General features: G+C 52.4%; 1 pseudogene; it reads left to right on the top strand.

Annotated features, from left to right (window-relative positions):
* The first annotated feature begins 2915 nt into the window (after positions 1-2915).
* LOC133073870 (putative monooxygenase p33MONOX) lies at positions 2916-4463 on the top strand (annotated as a pseudogene).
* The last annotated feature ends 2738 nt before the right edge of the window (positions 4464-7201 follow it).

Raw genomic sequence — 7201 nt, 5'->3', positions numbered from 1 at the left:
TCTGAGCTGAAGGGGACCATCCCTGGGCTGAGCAAAAGATGAGTAAGTGATTAGTGGCTGCCATAAAAGGACCTCGTAAAGCATTTATGTTGTCCCACAAAAAGGATCTGGTTTTTACACATCTCTCTTTTTAGTTCTTTTGTGGCAGGTAGGAGGCTGCCAAAGTCATTGAATGACGCCAGGGTCAGGCTTGCTTTAGGAAACGGGTAGCCAACGATCTGGTGCTTCCCACACCGTTTCCTTCTCCATAGCATGACCTGACAAAAAAGCAACTCTGAGTCACACGCTGAGTGACCCAGTATTGAGGAAATAATCCATTTGCTATGATAAACTAGGGAGGTCCCTTAGAAAGAAAATTGGGGCTTCTCCCTGGGTGGGTCCTGCCTGGAGTGAGACAAATGATGTGGCAGCGATCCCCACACTGGGGATGTTGACGTGAAAAGGGGTGCCTTTTTGATAGGAAAATACAAGGTCATCTCAGTTGAAACTGTAATCAAGTCAGAGCTTCTGAACCAGGGAGGGTCCCCAGGGAGCCTGGATTCAGGGACTCTGGGCTGGAGCAAGCTTCTTGGTAGCCACAGGCACTCAAGGTCCCTGAGGAGACCCATCCCCCGCCCCTACCAAGGAAGGCTGTCTGCTCTGCCAAAAGTCTGCATTTCCTAAAATGGCTCCAGTGTGCAAGGAGTCCCTGGACAGACACTGTCTGCAGATGGGCTTTAACTGCTGGCTGTTAACAGTCCTAACTCTTCCCTCATCTGCTTCCAGGAGATTGCATTGGCTCTGCTCCTTTGGCCAGTAGGGATGAGGACACCTCACCCCTATAAATCTCGAGCTTGGTGGCTTCTTAATGCCCTTTAGGCCTGCATTCATACATACACACATGCAAAGATTATCTCCTTGATCTCTGGGTCATCAACTCTGGGCAGAACCACTTGGACAATGGTTTCTCCTGCAAAGCTGAAGAACTGTACCCCTTCACCAATGTTTCCAAGAAAAATATCCTGCCACTTAGTGTAGGCTGATTCTCTGTCTGAAATGTACAGAAATGTTAGGGTCTCACGTGTGCAGTGGGGATGACCAGAGCCTGTCTGCGTCTGGACAAAACCAAAACTGAGTGCTTCTTGAGGTTTCTTTCCTTCCTAGAACATCATGATTCTGAGATCCTTCTGGATATACACACTCAAAGCGAGTTTTTCTAAAAACAAATTGGATCTCACAGAAAATTAGTAACGACTGAACCAAGTACAGAATCTTATTTAGTTCTGACCCAAGGAGGAACTTGACCATTTATATTTTAGGCAAAATCCCTTTTCCCCCCTTTTATATACGGCATATAATGGCAAGATTCTCAACTGCATAGTAATGTTACCATAGCAAACAAAGGGAAAGCTATGAAAATCTGAAACAGAAACACGTGACCTGTATTCCATAAAAAGTAAATGCAACAAAAAGAAGGTTGGCCTCATTCTCTGTCCCGAAGTTCCACACAGTCCATGCCAGCGCCCCAGCGCCCCAGCGCCCCCACGCCCCAGACTGACTTCAGGTCTTCTCACACCAGGCAGGCCTCTGTCTTTGCTCAGTTCTTCCCAAGCCTTCAGCGCTTTCCCCTCCCACTTTGAGGGCAGAGGTTTCCTTGTCCATATTTACAGTATGAATTCTCCTTTCAGAGGACCTCCAGGTCACAGGGCGTTCGTTTCTCCCTCTCAGCTTCCCAGCCCTTCATGTGAGGGGCTCTCACCACCACTGGCAGCTTCTCTGCTGGCATCAGACCTCCGGAGGGCAGAGACGCAATCCTGTCTGCCGGCCCTTATGCAGGTAGGCTCATGTTTGATACATTTAATGACGTTTAAGTGAATTGAAGAAGGGTGACATTTCCTCCACTCTAAGTTTGTCTGTATATGCCACAGATTACTCGGAATGTCATGTAAGAGTGGGGGCGACTTCAGTTCAGTTCAGTTGCTCAGTCGTGTCCAAACTTTGGGACCCCATGGACTGCAGCACACCAGGCTTCCCTGTCCACCACCAACTCTCAGCAGATACCATCATGGTCTCTCAGTCCTGGCACAAGGATCATTTTCTGATGTGGGGGCTGTCCTATGCATTGTAGTGGCCTCTACCCACTAGATCTCATCACTCTCCTACCTCCCCAGTTGTAACAACCAAAAATATCTGCAGACACTGCCAGTGTTTCCTGGGGGCAGAAATGGCCCCAATTTAGACCCACTGATGTGGGAGATTCCTGAAGGAGGCCGAGAGGAAGTATCAGACACCTTGCCCAGTGAGGCTCTTACCCAGACCTGCTCCCCACTGCTGTAACCATCACTGTTAGAATACATCAGCAGAAGGCAGCTATTTATAGCTTCTGGCCAAATATTTCACTCTGACAGGCTGTCACAGTGCTGGCCAAACTCTGGAATTTTCTTAAATGGGGTGGAGAAGGCGTGAACAGGGTAAGGCCCATCCTCTGTGAAATTCGGCTATCTTTTTTGTGGAGGTTGTCGTCTTGGAGACAACACAACAGCTACTGAGAGGTACCTGGGTTCATGCCAAGAAGACTGAAAAGGCAAAAAATAACAACAAAAGCTGAAATGAAAGGCTTTTTTTTTTTTTTCAATCTTACCAGGTTGTGAGGAACCCTCGCTGCTTAATAAATCAACACATACTAACTCAGGGAAGGTGTGCGCCTACTTTGGCACCAACTGCAGAGTGTAGAAACGCTTGGGATATTTTGGGTGCACTGGGAGGTGACCCCCACGGGTCATCCCCTGGCCTCGGGGGCCGGGGGCTGTCCATCCGCCAGGAGGCAGCCCCCAGGCCAGCGGAGCTGCGACCAAGTGCATCTGCTCAAACACGGCAAACGGTGTTGAAACAAACCACCATCCTGGCTTGTTTTTGAAACTGCGGCCCTGGTTCTCCCTCCCAGGTTGGCGTCTGGGACGTTCTGTGTCGCTTCAGGCACAGCGCCGCTCACACCATGGCTTGGATCCGGACTGCACAACAACCTTTCGAGAGACGTGGGTCTTTGGAGCCTCTTTAGTCCCGGAGCTCGGGCCGCAGGCAGCTCTGCAGCGGCGGATGGAAAGAACCTCTAGAATGGATGGACTCTTCCTGAGCAGTTTTGCTAATTTGCAGCAGCTGGACAATGTTCCTCACTGATACCTGTCTGTCGGCCTAATCGTCACATCCTCTCTCTGGTGGCGGGGACTCGGCTCAAAATCTGTGTAGGAAAAACACCTGGATCCCAGTCTCTCAATGGCTTCAAGACAACCAGAAGTGCCTGCTCTTGAGCCTAGTGGGCTTCTAGGCAAGATGTCCCTGCCCATCGGGATGTACCGCCGGGCATTCAGCTATGATGATGCCCTCGAGGACCCTACGCCCATGACTCCTCCTCCATCGGACATGGGCAGCATCCCCTGGAAGCCAGTGATTCCAGAGCGCAAGTATCAGCACCTCGCCAAGGTGGAGGAGGGAGAGCCCGGCGTCTCCCCGCGAGCCCCGGCCCCGCCGTCGGCCAGCGGCAGTGAGAAGGCCCCTGTGGTGAAGGCCAAAGCTGCCCACGTCATCATGAGCTCTTTGATCACAAAACAGACCCAGGAGAGCATTCAGCGTTTTGAGCAACAGGCAGGGCTGTGAGATGCTGGCTACACCCCTCACAAGGGCCTCACCACTGAGGAGACCAAGTACCTTCGAGTGGCAGAAGCACTCCACAAACTAAAGCTCCAGGGTGGAGAGACAGCAAGAGAGGAGAGGCAGCCAGCCTCCACGCAGCCCACCCCCAGCAGCAGTCCCCAGGCCTCTCCTAAGCAGAAGACCAGAGGCTGGTTCACTTCTGGCCCTTCCACAGCCCTACCTGGCCCCAGTCTTAGCACCATGGATTCTGGAAGCAGGGATAAAGACAGAAGCTCGACCGATAAATGGAGCCTCTTTGGACCAAGACCGCTCCAGAAGTCTGAGTCAGGAGGCTTTGCCATCCAGGCCTACCGAGGAGCTCAGAAGCCTTCTCCAATGGAAGTGATGCGCGCACAAGCCGCCCGGAGCGGGGAGGAGCCAGCAGCGTCCAAGCCGCCCAAGATGGACATCCCAGTGACGGGAGGGACGAGACAGCTGCCGCGGGCCCACAGCCTCAAGCCCCGCGACCTGAATGTTCTCACACCCACTGGCTTCTAGAGCTTTCTGTCCCGGGGACGCTGCATCGAGGGTGTCGAGCCCAGCTCCCTTTACCGTGGCTCTGACATAGGAAAAGTTTTGTCTTTGTGAAAATCAAACTGAGGCTAGGTGGAGACATAATTGGTTTTTGCGAAACATTAGTGCAAAGCTTGTCCTTGTGTGGAAAAGCCATTTTTGTATTGCTCTAGCTTTAGACTAAACTTGAGCAGTGATGTATGGGGACCTCCCTAGAACTTGGGCCACCGCTTACTAGGTGACTGTCTTCGATGTTCCAGAACCAAGGCTTCAGGATTCCTTCAGCACTGTCCAGGTGCGCATGGACAGAACACGGCGTGGGGACGTCCGCGGACTAGTGCAGGCGGCTTCGGCCCTCGCGGCCGTGCTGGCGCTGGGTGCTCCGGTCTGCTGTTAGGGAACCCTAGACACGCTGGAGATGTGGGTGCAGCTAGGAGCCAGCCCGGCAGGGACCCCCTGTTTGTGCTGGCAGCAGCCTCCTCGAGTTCTGGGGGACCTCACGGGCCCCTGAGTCCCGCAGCCAGCCCTTCCTCTGGGACCTCTGGGGCCCGTGCTGCGGGAGGGGTGCTTCTCTTCTGCATGTCACAGCACAAACACTAGTCTTAACATATCCTTTGTTGCACTTTACAGTGAGATTAATTTAACTTCCATTTGGTTGAAAACTTCCTAAGGAGAAAATTCAGTCTACTGGCTTGCTATAGATAAATGGATGTTAAACTTTAAAAAAAGAGGTGGCAACTGGGGTTTGGATATAGTCTTGAGGTTCATATGAAACTAGTGTCACTCTATTTTGATTTTCTTGTTCAGGCTAGGGCTTGAAAATTTTCTTCCTGGGAGGTAGAAGAATTAAAAAATTTCTGTATGCAATCATTTTCCCCTCAAATGAGCCTCATACCTTTGTAAACATGTACCTCACTGAGGAAAGGAACTGGGGAAGCCACTTTTTCATTTCTCTTCACCGTGTACATGTACAACCACTGTCCTGAACGCTGTCTCCCATTCCTGCTGTCTTTTGCTTTGGACGTTATTGTGTCTACTCAAGGAGCCGAGCTGACCTTCCCCCAGAGGCACCCGGGAGTCTCAAATGATCAGAATTAATTTATTTGTGTCTTCTGTTAACACTTGTATCTCTTACTTGTTTTGACAATAAAAATCCTTACTACTTTCAAAAAAAAAAAAACAAGAAACTGCGGCCCTTTGTTGCGTTGAGCAGCTGAGTCTGAGTGAGGCCCCGGTGGCCACGAAAGGAGCTGTGGGATTTCTTTTCCCTTGCCGAGGACCCGAAGGTTGTGGGGCTGTGACTGAGGCGTTACCTGTTCATGACTATACAGGGACTTTCACTCCACACATCTCGAGATGACAGTGGAAGCCGGAGCTGTTGTACAGAGTGTTGGCTCGCTGCCCTTCCCTCCTCCTCACATCACTTCCCTGCCGGGGCCAGAGTGGGAGGGGATGGAGGCTGGGGGCCTGTGGAGTTGGTGGGGCGGGATGGTGAGGACAGGCCTGAGGTTTGGGGCAGAGCCTCTCAGCACAAGCTGCTGCAACACTGAAAACCACATGGCCATTCTCACCTTTGATTTCGGTTGGCAACTTTCAGACTTGGAAAGCCAGCTGGGGCCCTCTGATGAGAAAATCAAAGATTCGTGGCATCAAACAGGTTGTTGATACCACGCGCTCCTCTCTGACACCACAAGAGAAACCCTGACATCTTGGCAAGAGATGCAGTTGGACTTAGCAAGGCCCTGTTGCATTAGCAACAAAGTGGGAACAAGGGCAAGAACGAAACAGGCTATCGCTTCTGCTTTGATACACAGGTGCTGACGGACAATTTTGCATTTCCAAGGACAAATTTGCAAAACAGATATCAAAGTGAACGTGGGATTTGGGTGAGGTTGAGGTGGCCACAGCTGGATGTAAGGACCCTATGACCAGGACTGAGGGGGCCCAGAGGAGAAGGAGGCTGCAGGCACAAGTCAGTTCGGGGGTGACAGTCTGCCCTGGATTGCCCTGCAGACACCTGGCCCGCTCTCAGTCCCCCAGCCTTGCCCTCTAGAAGGGGTTGAGGGACTCCCCGGGAGCAGCCCGGGGGAGGGCAGAGCCGGCCAGGATAGACACTTTCTTCCTTGGGAACGGTGACTCACATGCTCCAGGCAGGGAGCGCGGCACGTCTAGACTTAATTCTTGCTGTGATGCATCCAGGCTGCCTCCGCACAGTTAGCAAAGTCCCTCTGGTTGGGCCTCGTGGGACCACACCCAGAACTTAGTTACCCCAAAGCACACTAACCAGACAGAGCACTGGAAAATGGGAGGGAAAAAATGGATATAATTTCAGAAAAAAAGGTTGAAGCGTTCCTCATGGGGAAAATCAGAACGTTGTTAACGTCCTTACACACTCTGTGGCCAGGCAGTTTCTACGTTCTGTGTGTGCCAGGGCCACTGTAACCCCTCTGGTCCCCTCGTCCTGCTCTGACCCTGGTCCCTGATGGAAAGCCCACCCCACCCACCCCAGCTCAGCAGGGGGACGGGATCAAGCAGCCGCCTCCCCACCCTCGGAGGTGCTGGAAGGGCTTACCGGGGAGGTGTTGGTGAAGGGCTTACCAGCAGCCTTGCTGACGTGAAGATCCTGTAGTTTTTTCTAGAACGTGCTCTTGAAGGCAGAAGTTGACCCTGGCAAAAAATGCAGGGCCCTTCTCCCCTCCTTGGGCCCCAACACCCTCTTCCCAGGGGAGCAGTTACAGCCCTGTTCGCCAGAGGGAATGTCTTCCTCAGCAGCACAGATTCTCCTGATGATAACAGCAACAGGGATCTGAGACCAGGGCTGCTGCCCTTGGTCCAGAAAGAGTGGAGCTGCTGTCTGCTAGCCCACCCTCCTGTCCCGGGGGGTACCCTTTGTGACACTGTCCCATCCTAGGAACACCTCCCTGACCCCGTGACTTTTCATGTCCCCCACCCAAGTACGCTGAATCTTTGTCACCTTGCTTCTGTCCCTGAGACTTACCCACCCTCTTTTCCGCCTGGC

This window comes from Dama dama, chromosome 19 (assembly GCF_033118175.1).
Source record: "Dama dama isolate Ldn47 chromosome 19, ASM3311817v1, whole genome shotgun sequence".
NCBI classification, from domain to species: Eukaryota; Metazoa; Chordata; class Mammalia; order Artiodactyla; family Cervidae; genus Dama; species Dama dama.
Note: the sequence above shows the minus strand (reverse complement) of the source record. Positions and strands in the feature narration are given on the sequence as shown.